Here is a 14,370-nt window from a genome sequence, read left to right on the forward strand (position 1 = left end):
AGCAAGAAAGGGAGATAGAAATGGGATGATAGAAAGAGAAGGAGATGGGGATAGAGATAAGGAAAGAGAAGAAGAGAAAAGAAGGGAGAGACACAAATAAGGGAATGAAGAGGTAATTGAGAAAGGAAGTAGGCCTAGAGAGAGCATGAGGGAAAGTGGCAGGGATAGAGTTAGGTATAGGAAGAGAGAGGAAAGGGGGCGAGTGAAATTCCCTGTAAACCCTGTAACAAATATACCATTTTGGATATGGCTGTGGGGAATGAAGCCGTGGGGTACAGGTCTCTGGTACAGAGTCTGTCCCTGTTGCTCAGAAGGGAAAGGGGCAAGAGGAGTAGAGTATTAGTCATTGGGGATTCCATAGTTAGGGAGACAGATAGGAGATTCTGTGGGATCGAGAGAATCGCGGTTGGTGTATTGTCTCCCAGGTGCCAGGGTCTGTGATGTCTCAGATCATTTTTTCGAGATCCTTAAGGGGGAGGGGTAGGAGCCCCAAGTCATGGCCCACATAGGCACCAATGACATAGGTAGGAAAAGGGATGGGGATCTAAGGCAGGAATTCAGGGTGGAAGCTTAGAGCTAGAACAAACAGAGTTATCTCTGGTTTGTTATCCGTGCCATGTGCTAGCGAGGCAAGGAATAGGGAGAGAGAGCATTTGAACATATGGCTACAGGGATGCTAAAGGAGGGAGGGATTCAGAAACCTGGATAATTGGGATAGGTGGGGTCCCTACAAACAAGATGGTCTACACCTGAACCAGAGGGGTACCAATATCCTGGGGGGAAATTTGCTAATGCTCTTCGGGAGGGTTTAAACTAATTCCGCAGGGGGGATAGGAACCTGAATTGTAGCTCCAGTGTACAGGAGGTTGAGTTTAGTGAGGTCATGAATAAGTTTTCAAGGTTGCAGGGGTGTACTGGCTGGCAGGAAGGTGATTTAAAGTGTATCTGCTTCAACGCTAGGAGCATCCAGAATAAGGTGGGTGAACTTGCAGCATGGGTTGGTACCTGGGACTTCGATGTTGTGGCCATTTCGGAGACATGGATAGAGAAGGGACAAGAATGGTGGTTGTACGTTCTGGGGTTTTGAAGTTTCAGTAAGATCAGGGAAGGTGGTAAAAGAGGGGAATTGTTAGTCAAGGACAGTATTACAGTGGAAGACGTTTGAGGACTTGCCTACTGAGGTAGTATGGGCTGAGGTTAGAAATAGCAAAGGAGAGGTCACTCTGTTGGGAATTTTCAATAGGCCTCCGAATAGTTCCAGAGATATAGAGGAAAGGATTGCAAAGATGATTCTGGATAGGAGAGAAAGTAACAGGGTAGTTGTTATGGGGGCTTTAACCTTCCAAATATTGACTGGGAATACGATAGTTCAAGTATGTTAGATAGGTCAGTTTTTGTCCAGTGTGTGCAGGAGGGTTTCCTGACACAGTATGTAGACAGGCCAACAAGAGGCGAGGCTAGATTGGATTTGGTACTGAGTAATGAACCAGGCCAGGTGTTCTATTTGGAGGTAGGTGAGCACTTTGGTGATAGTGACTACAATTCAGTTATGTTTACTTTAGCGATGGAAAGGGATTGGTATATATCACAGGGCAAGAGTTATTGCTGGAAGAAAGGCAATTATGATGCGATTAGGCAAAATCTAGGATGGGGAAGGAAGCTGCAGTGGATGGGCACAATAGAAATGTAGAGCTTGTTCAAGCAACGACTACTACGTGTCCTTGATAAGTACGTACCTGTCAGACATGAAGGAAGTGGTCGAGCGAGGTATAGAAGGATAGGTTAGTAAATTTGCGAGGATATTTACCAGGATGTTGCCTGGTATGGAGAGAAGGACTTATGAGGAAAGGCTGATGGACTTGAGGCTGTTTTTGTTTGAGAAAAGAAGGTTGAGAGCTAACTTAATAGAGGCATGCAAGATGATCAGAGGATTAGACAGGGTGGACAGTGAGAGCCTTTTTCCTCGGATGGTGATGGCTAGCACGAGGGGATATAGCTTTAAATTGAAGATAAAGGACAGATGTCAGAGGTAGGTTCTTTACTCAGAGTAGTAAGGGCATGGAACAATAGTGGACTCACTAACATTAAGGGTATTTAAATGGCCATTGGATAAATACATGGATGACAATGGAATAGTGTAGGTTAGATGAGCTTTAGATTGATTTCACAGGTTGGTGCAACATTGAGGGCCGAAGGGCCTGTACTGCACTATGTTCTATGAGGGTGATAGATAGGTGGAGTGGAGAGCAAACAGAGTGAGTGAGGGATAGCTAGGGAGGGGGAGAGAGAGAGAGACAGGTGAAAGAGATAGCAGGGACAGAGAGAGAGAGAGACACACACAGTGGGGAGATAAAGAGGAACAGTTAGAGAGGAAGATGCAGACTGAGGCAGTACAGTGTGGCAAAGATTACGAGAAAGTGAAATTGAAAGGGAGGGAGAGGTAGAGAAAAAGATAAATAGAGGGAGTAAGGGCGAAAAAGAGTGGGATAGAGAGGTAGTGAAAAGGTGGGAGAGATATAAAGAGACAGTGAGTGAGGGAGACAGAGCAGCAGTGAGAGGGATAAGAATATGTTGTGGTTGTTGCTTATCCCAGCAGGAACACCGCAGTGTACAGTTGGTTCTGCTATAACACGACAGTTCCGTTCTTGTGTAATCCCATGTTATAAGAAAATCGTGTAATAATAACACCGTTTAAACTAATGGGATCAGAATCGCATTATAACAAAACATGCTTTAAAAGTTCACGCTTTAGAAACAGTGTCCCCAATTCATCAATCATGTTGTAGAGAATTAGCATTAACAAAACAGGCATTATAGCGGAACGACCTGTAGATATTTTCCTAAGCAACTTGTTCAGAGATGCTATTACCCACCTCAGGAGTAGTTTGGACTTGAACGCAAGTCTCTTGGCTCAGAGATAGAGATACTACCACTGTGTCAGCAGAGCCCAACTCCTCAAGATGGTGTCCCAGGCCAAATGTGCTTCATCAATTACCTTCCCTCCTTCATATGGTCAGAAGTGGAAATGTTCACTGATGATTGCACAATGTTCAGCACCATTAGCATCTCCTTAGATTCTAGCGCAGTCCATGTGCAAATGCAGTCTGTGTCCAAATGCAGCAAGACTTGGACAATATCCAGGACTGACAAGTGGCAAGTTACAATCACACTACACAGAGAGAATCTAATCATTGCCCCTTTGACTCTCAATGGTGTTACCATCACTGAATGCCTCAATATCAACATCCAGGGGGTTACCATTGACTCGATACTGAACTGGATCTAGCCAGATCAATACCGTGGTTACAAGAGCACATCAGAGGCTGGGAATCCTGCAACGAGTAACTCCCCTCCTGGATCTCCCCCACAGCCTGTTCCATCATTGACAAGGCACAAGTCAGGAGTGTAATGGAATTCTCCTCACTTGCCTGGATGGGTGCGACTCCAGCAACACTCAAGAAGCTTGACACCATTCAGGACAAACCAGCACCTCCCATTCAATCGACACGCTGACCCCCACCTTAAATATTCACTCCCTCCACCACCAACACACAGCGGCAGCAGTGTGTACTGTCTACAAGATGTACGGAAGCGACTTCCTTCTAGAAGCAGTTTTGAAATCTGCTACGTCCTTAAAATGGATCTCCAATGCTACTCCACAGGTTAAATACGATATAAACATTTCAAACTCCCACGAAGTATCTGTCCATCAAGTGTTTCAGACAGCATCAAGGGAGCTTTGCACTTTATCCAACTCCATGCTGTCTCTGTCCAGTGGGGTTTTTAAGTCAGAATAGTGTCAAGGGAGCTTTACTTTCAGTTTCCAGATTAAAAATGTAGGGTGAGGTGTACTCTGTATATAATCCCATATTGTATCTCTCTTAAGTATGGGAGACAGTGTAGAGGTAGCTTCAACCTGTATCAAACACTGTGCTATCCATGTCCTGGGGTATTTGATTGGGACAGTATCAAGGGAAAATGTAGACAGAACTTTGCTCTCTATCTAATCATGTTCTATCCTTGTCCAGGGAGTGTTTGATTGTGACAGTGAGGATGGAGCTTTACTCTCTATTTAACCCCATGCTGTCCCTGTCCTGGCAGTGTGTGATGGGTGACAGTGTGGAGGAGGCTTTACTCTGTATCTAACCCTGTGCTGTTCTTGTCCTGGAATATTTGATGGAGAACAGTGTAGAGAGAGCTTTACTCTGTATCTAACCTCGTGCTGTCCCTGTCCTGGGAGTGTTCGATAAGGATGGTGTAGAGGAAGCTTTACTCTGTATCTAACCTTGTACTGCCCCTGTCCTGGGAGTGTTTGATGACGAAACTGTGGAGGGAGATTTAATCTCCTATCAGCCCATGCGCATGGATCCAAATCCTCTGCAATTTATTAGTAATTTATTCTAGTTCTTATGGATTGAGTTTGCTATTCTTTTGATTAGTCCCTGGCCTAGTCAGTGGTGGAAGAGCGACCAGGAAGTTTCGAGTTGTTGTTCTCCCAATCTGTAACCCAGTGGTAACTGAACAGACCAGTATATTCCCACTGACTCTCGCTGGCTCTCTCCCCTAGCCTACTGCGCAGCACCTGCAGCTGATCAGCAGAAAGCTGACCGGAGGCTTGATGGCTGAGGCCCAGGCAGCAGGTAGGTGTCATAACGCAGTTTACAACTTCCTGCTGTTTGCCGAGGCTGATAACAGCCAGGCTGGGTAAACACAAGACCCAGCTTATCAGAGCATTCACAATAATGAGGGCCTTGTTCACCAGGCAGCCCTGCTTGCACCAGGCATTCAGCTACAGGGTCACCTGGGGACTCTTAGAACACTGGGCACCTCTGCTAGTGATGAGACCTAGGTGATTTCAACAAAGCTGCCCCGAAACCTGGCTATGGCCTATTCAACTGTGGAAGGCTTCACAGCTCTCAATGTCAGCCATGTTGAAGCCTCCCTAACTGCATTCACTAATTGAGTGACTAGAGATTGTTACATTGGTTGTTTCTCCCCCTCCCTCTGTCGGTGTTCTGTCCCTCGCAGGGAGTTATCTGTACATTCACTGGTGTCTCTCAGTACCCTCTTCCGTCTCTCGCCCTCTGTCAGGGAGATAACTGTAAACTGACTGGTGTTTCTCTAGTCCTGTCTCTCTCAGGGAGATATCTGTACACTGGTGTGTCTCAGACCCCCCTCTCTCTCTCAGGGAGATATCTGTACAATGACTGGTGTCTCTCAGTACCCCCTTCTCTCTCTCTCACTCTCACACACACACAGTACCACCTTTTTTCTCTCTCTCTCTCTCTCTGCCTACCTGCCACAAACTCTCACTCTCTGTCTGCCTGCTACACACACTCTCTCTCCCTGCCTGCCTCTCTCTCTCTAGCTCTCTCTGAGAGCTATCTGTCCACTGACTGGTGTCTCTCAGACCCTTGTCCCTTTCAGAAAGGTATCTGTATACTGACTGCTGACACTCTGTCTCTCCCACCCCATCTCTCTCTCTCTCTCTCTCTCTATCAGGGAGATACCTGTACACTGACTGGTGTCTCCCAGTCCCCTCTCTGGTTTCCCTGAGATCTGTCTCTCTCCCTCTCTCTCTCTCTCTCTCTCTCAGACCCCAGAGACAGTGCAGTGTGAACAAGATCTGAGCATTAACCAGCTCAGGATCTGGGTGAGGAGGACTGGGAGACATCTACTAGCATGGAGAAGGTTCTTCTCAGCTGGAGTGGGATGCAAACCTTCCCCCACCTCAGGGTGAACCAATCCCCAGAAAGTGGAAGAGCCAGATTGACTGTTGGTTCAATTCCAAGTGTCCTGAATCCCGCCTTGCTGTCAGTTTGAATTTGCAAAGTGGTTGAACATTGATGCACCGCTGTCACCTTGTGGCATTTGCAAGCATTACTTAATGGATTAAGACCTTAAGAGATAGGAGCAGTAGGTGGCCATTTGGACCCTCGAGCCTGCACAGTAAAATCATACCTGATCCAACACTCCTCATGTCCACCTTCCTGCCCTTACCCGGCAACCCTTGATTCCCTGATTGAGCAAGAATCCATCTCTCTCAGCCTTAAATATACACAAGGACTTGCCTCAATAGCTGTCTGTGGCAAGGAATTCCAAACAATCACAACCCTCTGTGAAAAGAAATTCTTCCTCATTTCAGTCTTGAATTGGTTTAACCCGAACCCCAGTCCCTTTATTCTGAGCTGATGCCCTCTGGTCGTAAACTATCCCATCACTGTATCTAATTCACACACGTTTGTCCAGATAGTGTTCACTGCCTTAGCACCTTCTCAAACACCTTCACCCCCTTCGTCCACAAAGTACATGGTGAGGAATTTAAATTCATTTAATCAAACCTTGACATATTGCCAGTCTTGGTGGTAGTGACCATGACAACCATCATCTGTCGTTGAAAGTACTAATCAGGTTCAATAATGCCCCAGAAGGGAAGGGAATCTGCCCCCCTTCATCTGGTCTGGGCTTACTACTGATTCCAGGTCCCACATTGCAATGTGGTCAACCCTCTGAATTGATCTAACAAGCCACTCCATTCAACAGGTAGGCAACAAATGCTGGATTACCCAGCAACACCCCATATCCCATTGAAAAAAAAGAACAGCAGGCAATTTGCACAAAGCAAGCTCTCACAAGTGGCTGTGTAATAAATGACCCAGATTGGAAAACCCCATCTAAGCCTCCCCTTTCTCTTTTTCTGAGTGCTCAGGGGATCCTGTATATCCTCCTGAGGAGGTTTATGGAGCCTATCATCTCAACATGAAAAATGGCACTGCCTCAGCACTGACCCTCAACACTGATCCTCTGACAGGGCTTGTACCCTCAGCACTGACCCTTTGACAGTGCCAGTTCCCTCACCGCTGACCCTCTGACAGTGCCCCTTCCCTCACCACTGACCCTCTGACTGTGCAGTGAGATTGCTGTCACTTTGATAACTTTGATATATTATTTAAGTGGACCTGAGCTACAGCCGCTGGGCCTTTGGATTGCAAGGCTAGTGACATTCCCGTCCGCTTGGTGCAAAAGAACATTGAAAAGATGTTGTGTGATGCTTCTGTGAGATTATGTCGGGAAGACTGGTGGCGATTGTAATTAATCACTGGAGACAAGCTTTCTATTGATGTCCAAATCTGGCAAAGCTTCGCAGATACTTCCAGATAAAAATCTCTGGCTCTCAGAGCAAGAAATTTGAGAATTTGAAGGGAAGAAAATTTCCACAAGAGATCACAGAGAGTTTGTATCCCCTCCGTATCTTCACCAGTGAGTTTTTCTCACATTTATCGCAACCCGATTATTTTTCCAGGATTGATCAAAGAGATCAGGCCTGCTGGTTTCCTGCAACCAGTGTGAAAAGGCTCCAAGAGTGTGGGAAGTGGATGAAAGAATGAAAGCGGAGGATTTTGGTAGTGGCAGTGGTGGTTGTGGGTGGGGGGAGGTGTGTGTGTGATCAAACTCCTCAGGAGAGCCAGCAGACTGAGAGTTGATGTGGGAAGTGACCGGAGAGGGGAATGAGTCGCCCCGCGTTTGCGAACCATCCCCCGCTCCACAATCAGAGGGTCAGTGGTGAGGGAAGGGGCACTGTCAGAGGGTCTTTTGTGATGGCTGCTTTGCCTGTATCCAAGCTGTGTGCATCATGCCCAGGTTGGAAGGCAGCGGGCAAAGGCTTTCGCCAAGGCTTAGGTTGCGAAGCCGTTCCAGAGACATAAACCAAACACAGTAGGTTATTTATTCAAGGGGGACGAGAGCAAAATAATTGGCCCGGACACGAGGTGGCCATCAAAACGGCTGCCTGCTCACCCGAAATGGCCGCCTAGTGACATCAGTTACCATCAGTTCCTGTTGAGTCACTGCTCACATGTGCCCAGGCATTGCAACTCAGACCGAATTTCCACACGTGCAGGACATAGGAAGAGAAGTAGGCAATTCAGCCCTTTGAGTCTGCTCCACCATTTAATAGGATCATGGCTGGTCACTCAAATCAGTCCCTTGCTCCCTGCTTTCTCCCCCATACCCTTTGACTCCTTCAGCCCCTAAGAACTATATCTAACTGTTTCTCGAAAACACTTAATGTTGTGGCCTTGACTGCTTTCTGTGGAAGAGGATTGCATGGGCTCCCACTCTCTGGATGAAGATAATTTCTTCTCCTCTTAGTCCTACCCCATGTCTTTTAGATTATGATCCCTGTTTCTGAACTTTCTGGTCATTAGAAACAGTCAGTGTTTACCCAGTCTAGTTCATAGAATCCCTACAGTATGTTAACAGGCCTATCAGGTCCATACCCACCCTCTAAGAGCATCCCACCCAGACCCACCCTCCTGCCCCATCCCTGTAAACCCACGTTTCCCATGGCTAATCCACTTGGTCTGCATATCCCTGGACACTATGGGCAATTTATCATGGCCAATCCACTGAGCCTGCACATCTTTGGACTGTGGGAGGAAACTGGAGCACGCGGAGGAAACCCATGCAGACACAGGGAGAATCTGCAAACTGCACACAGATAGTTGCATGAGGGTGGAATCGAGCCCAGGTCCTGGCGCTGTGAAGCCGCAGTGCTAACCACTGGGCCACCATGCCGCCCCTTAATTATAGAGTCCTACAGTACAGAGACAGGTCCTTTGCACAAAACTTTGACCAAAATATCCATCCACGCTAACCCCATTTCCCTGTACTTGGCCCATATCCTTCTAAACCTTTCCAATCCATATTTTGTCCAAATGCCTTTTAAATGTTGTTAATGTACCCACCTCAGCCACTTCTGCTGACAGCTCAGTGCACATGCGTACCATCCTCTGTGTAAAAAAAAAGTTGCCCCTCAGGTTCCCTTTTATTCTTTCCCTTCTAACCTTAAAGTGATGTCCTCGATTTCCCCAACCCTGGGAACAAGACGGAGTGTATTCACCCTATCCACAGCTCTCATTATCTTATACACTTCTATAAGATCCCCTCTCAGTCTCGTACGCTCGAAAAAACACTCCTAGTTTGTTCAATGTCTGCCTATAACTCAGAGGCTTGAGTCCAGACAACATCCTTGTAAATTTCTTCTACACTCATTCCAGTTTAACAACATCCTTCCTATAGAAAGGTGACCAAAACTGAAGACAGTGCTCTAAATGCAGCCTCACCGATGTCCTGTACAACTGCAGCATAACTTCCAAATGTCTATACTCAGTGCCCTGACTGAGGAAGGCCAGTATGCTGAAAGTTTTCTTCACTGCTTTGTCCACCTGTGACTCCACTTTCAAAGAACTGTGCACCTGAACTCCAAAGTTCCTCTGTTCCACTACACTCCTTAAGGCACTACCTTTCACCATGAAACTCCTACCTTGATTTGACTTTCCAAGACCTCACACATCTGTATTAAACTCCATTTGCCATTTCTCAACTAACTTGCCCAGCTGATCAAGGTCCTTTTTCCTCCTGAAGAAGGGCTTATGCCCAAAACGCGATTCTCCTGCTCCTTGGATGCTGCCTGACCTGCTGCGCTTTTCCAGCAACACATTTTTCAGCTCTGATCGCCAGCATCTGCAGTCCTCACTTTCTCCTGCTTCCTTACTGTCCACAATACCGCCTATTTTAGAGCTGTCTGCAAGCTTACTAATCATGCCTTAGTTCTCAGGACAAACATCAGAAGGTATAAGTACAAGAAAGGATTGGTGTCTTCACTGTTTCCACAGAGAGGAGAGAGGGAGAGTTCATTTCACAGCATTGTTCTAGTCCAGAAGGAGACCATTCAGCTTTTCATTTCTGTGCCAGCCACTTCCACATTGGAGGAAGTTCAGAGAAGGTTCACTTGGATGATCCTTGGTGTGGAGGGATTGTCTTATGAGCAAAGGTTAAATAGGTTGCAACTCTACTCCCTGGAGTTTAGAAGACTGAGAGGTGATTGCATCGAAACAAGTAGGTTTATCATCAAGGGAGAATGAGAAAATGAGGTCTGCAGATGCTGGAGATCAGAGATGGAAATGTGTTGCTGGAGAAGCGCAGCAGGTCAGGCAGCATCTAGGGAACAGGAGAATCGATGTTTCGGGCATTAGCCCTTCTTCAGGAATCCTTATCTCTTATCATCAAGGGTAAGTGACAGGTTAAATACAGAGAGGACGTTTCCCCTCATCGAAGAGTGAGGGACCTGATGGCATAAAGTCTCAGAATAAAGGAACATCAGGTTGTGATGAGGAGAAATTTCTTCTCTCAGAGGGTTGGGAGTCTTTGGAACTCCTTGCCACAGAGAGAGCTGTGGGGACAGAGTCTTTATGTATATTTACAGCTGAGATAGGTGGATTCTTGATCAGTCAGGGAATCAAGGGTTACGGGCAAAAGATGTGGGGAATATCAGATCAGCTATAATCCTATTGAATAGTGGAGTAGGCTAGAAGGGCCAACCAGCCTACTCCTGTCCCTGTATTTTAACGGTTTTAAACTGCTCAAAAAGGAAACTAGGCAGCCGCATAACAGAAATGGCGCAGAGACTAGCAAGAGGGACATTAAATATCAGCAAAACCTTGCAGGTGCTGGAAATCAGGAACAGAAATGTGCTGGAGAAACTTGGCAGGTCTGGCAGCATCTGTGGAGAGAGAAACAGAAGCTAACGTTTCAAGTCCAGCAACCTTTCTTCAAAACCAATAGCAGCTTTTGACATTGGAAGGAAAATATCACTCCCGTGCGACTGGTCAATGAAAATGCAAGTGACAAGAAATTCAATTTTTTTATTTAAATGATCGTTTAAGGCCACAGGCCAAGAGGAAATCAGTGTTTGGAGATAAAGGGTTTGCCATGTAAATATTTTTATCTGGTGAGGAGAAGATGAGGGTGAGGGGAGGGTTGAGAGGCAAGAGTATGAGTAAATGTCACTCACTAGACAAACAAGGAACTGTGTGGTCAGTAATCTAGGGCCTGCTCCCTCTGAGTGACTCATGCCAAATTGTTCTTCTCGATATAGTGCAGATAAATTCTAGACCTCTTCCTTCACAGAGCGATGATGCTCAGAAATGGTTTGGGTTTCCTTTACTATCAAACAGAGCGCCTTTCAGTCAGGCAATGCACAGTCAGAGATGGTTGAACAATAAAGTTACCCTCTGCGTATTAGCAACGTGACCAATTTAGAGGAAGCTTTACTCTGTATCTAACCCCCTGCTGTTCCTATCCCTGGGAGTGTTTGATGGGTGACTGTGTAGAGAGATTTTTACGCTCTATCTAACCCCATTCTGTTCATGTCCTCAGAGTCTTAGATGGGAAACAGTGCAGAAGGAGCTTTACTCTGCATCTAACCTTGTACTCTCGCTGCCCTGGGAGTGTTTTTTGGGAACACTGTGGAGAAAGCTTTACTCAGTAACTAATCCATACTGTCCCTGTCCTGTGAGTGTTTATGGGGTCAGTGTAGAGGACCCTTTACTCTGTATGTAAGCCCATCCTGTCCCTATCCTGGGAAGCTTTAATGGGATCAGTGTAGAGGTAGCTTTGGTCTATATCTCACCCTGCCATGTCCTTGTCCTGGGAGTGTTTGATGAGAATGCTGTAAAGTGAGCTTTACTCTGTGTCTAACATTGTACTATCTCTGAGCTGGGATTGTAAAGGAAGGACCCTCTATCGGTGCCCGCTCTCTTAACGCTGACCCTCTGACAGCATATACTCCCTGAGCGCTGACTCTCTGACAGTGCAGCACTCCCTCATTACTGACTGTCCAACAGTGCCCGCTCCCTCAGCACTGACCGTCTGACAGTGCAGCACTCCCTCTTCACTGATTCTCCAAAAGTGTGATGCTCCCTCAGCACTGACCCTCCGACAATACAGTGCTCCCTCAGCACTGATCTTCTGACAGTGCCTGCTCCCTCGGCACTGACCCTCTGACAGCGCTTACTAGCACTGACCCTCCGACAATGTGGTGCTTCCTCAGCACTGACCCTCCAACAGTGCCTGCTCCCTCAGCACTGATCGTCTGACAGTGCTCACTCAGCACTGACCCTCTGACAGTGCAGTGCTCCCTCAGTACTGACCCTCTGACAGTGTGGCAATCCCTCAGCACTGACCCTTCGACAGCGCGGCCGTCTCTCAGCACTGACCCTCTGACAGTGCAGCACTCCCTCAGCACTGACCCTCTGACAATGTGGTGCTCCCTCAGCACTGACCTTCTGATAGCGCTCACTCAGCACTGACCCTCCGACAATGTGATGCTCTGACAGTGCCTGTTCCCTCAGCAGTAACCCTTTGACAGTGCTCACTCAGCACTGACCCTCCGATAATGTGGTGCTCCCTCAGCAGTGACCCTCCGACAGTGCCCGCTCACTCAGCACTGACCTCCGACAATGTGGTGCATACTCAGCACTGAACCCCCGACAGCACTCACTCAGCACTGACCCTTCGACATTGCGACACTCCTTCAGCACTAACCCTCTGACAGTGCCCGCTCACTCAGCACTGACCCTCCGACAATGTGATGCTCCCTCAGCACTGACCCTCTGACAGCGCTCCCTCAGCATTGACCTTTTGACAGTGCCCTCTCCCTCAGCGCTGACCCTCCGACAGTGTGCTGCTCCCTCAGCTCTGACCCTCTGACAGTGCCCGCTCCCTCAGCATTGACCCTCCAACAGTGCCCGCTCACTCAGCACTGACCCTCCGACAATGTGGTGCTCACTCAGCACTGACCCTCTGACAGCGCTCACTCAGCACTGACCCTCTGACAGTGCCCACTCATTCAGTACTGACCCTCTCACAGCGCTCCCTCAGCACTGACCTTTGGACAGTGCCCACTCCCTCAGCACTGACCCTCTGACTGTGCCTGCTCCCTCAGCACTGACCCTCTGACAGTGCCCGCTCCCTCAGCACTGACCCTCCAACAGTGCCCCGCTCCCTCAGCACTGACCCTCTGACAGTGCTCGCTCCCTCAGCACTGACCCTCCGACCTTGCGACACTCCCTCAGCACTGACCCTCTGACAGTGCCCGCTCCCTCAGCACTGACCCTCCAACAGTGCCCGCTCACTCAGCACTGACCCTCCGACAGCGCTCACTCAGCACTGACCCTCCGACAGTGCGACATTCCCTCAGCACTGACCCTCTGACAGTGCCCGCACATTCAGCACTGACCCTCTCACAGCGTTCCCTCAGCACTGACCCTCTGACAGTGCCTGCTCCCTCAGCACTGACCCTCTGACAGTGCCCACTCCCTCAGCACTGACCCTCTGACAGTGCCCCCTCCCTCAGCACTGGATTACTTTGTGCTCAGGCCCTGGAGTGGCCATTGAACACAAATCCCTGTGATCGAGGTGTGATAGTGTTGCCCATTAGGCATTGATTGACACACATTTGCCGTATTTTAATCAGAAGGTTTCCCTGCAAACGTTCAGAAGGAAGATGTCGAAGTGCCATCTCGGTGTAATTCCCATCACCCCATGTGCTGTGGCTGATGGACGTGTGTTGTAGCAAACTGATAAGTGAGGCTCTTATCTCAGCATCTGGTTGACGTGGTCAGCGCTGCAGTAAATTTGGCCAACTTGCTTACACATTTAGAAATTGCTCCACCAGTTTAAAGAGTGTGTTTTAAAACAAAATTATCCCCTCAAGTTGATGACTTTATTTAAGTGAGCGAAATTGGAATTTTTTTACAAGGTTGACCCTATTTGACCCAGTTAAAATGATTACAGCCCCAAAGGAGGCCTTTTGGCCTCTCACTTTGATGTTGGCCCTTTGCTGGAGCAACTTCTCTTGTACCTACCCTGCCTGCCTTTTCCCTGTTACCCCTGAAATTCCCCCTCTCTTCCAATAACGATCTACTTCCCTCGAAAGCCTTGATTGAACCTCCCTACCCATGCACCCACGCTTATTCCAGACCCTAACCACTCATCGCATGAAAGTGTTTCTCCCCACGTCGCCCTCTTGGCTGATTACCTTCAATCTCTGCCCCCTCTGATTCTCAATCCTTCCACCAACAGGGAACAGTTTCTCCCTCTCTACTCAATCCCCGAATCCCTCGTGGTTTCGAACACACCTCAATTAAATCTCCCTCTCAAACCTCTCTCCAAAGAAAACAGTCCCAGCATCTCCAATCTCTGAACATCACTGAAGATCCACCACCCCTGGAATCGATCTTGTGATCTTCACCTCTGTCTCCCTCTCTCTTACTAAAACCTTCACCTCCTTTCTTTAAAAAAAAATCTCCTTCTTAAAGTGCAGGGCCCAGTAGCATTAGGATGTTCATTGAGTTATGGGGAAAAGGCAGGAAAGTGGGTTTGAAGATGATCAGATCAGCCATGACCTCACTGAATGATGGAGCAGATTGGATGGGCGGAATGGCCTACATCTTATGATCTTCACCCATTTCTTTTTGTCACGTGGAGTGAATCAAATCTTGGCTGAAGAATGGAATCTGTCATGCT

This window comes from Chiloscyllium plagiosum, chromosome 39 (genome assembly GCF_004010195.1).
Source record: "Chiloscyllium plagiosum isolate BGI_BamShark_2017 chromosome 39, ASM401019v2, whole genome shotgun sequence".
Lineage (NCBI taxonomy): Eukaryota > Metazoa > Chordata > Chondrichthyes > Orectolobiformes > Hemiscylliidae > Chiloscyllium > Chiloscyllium plagiosum.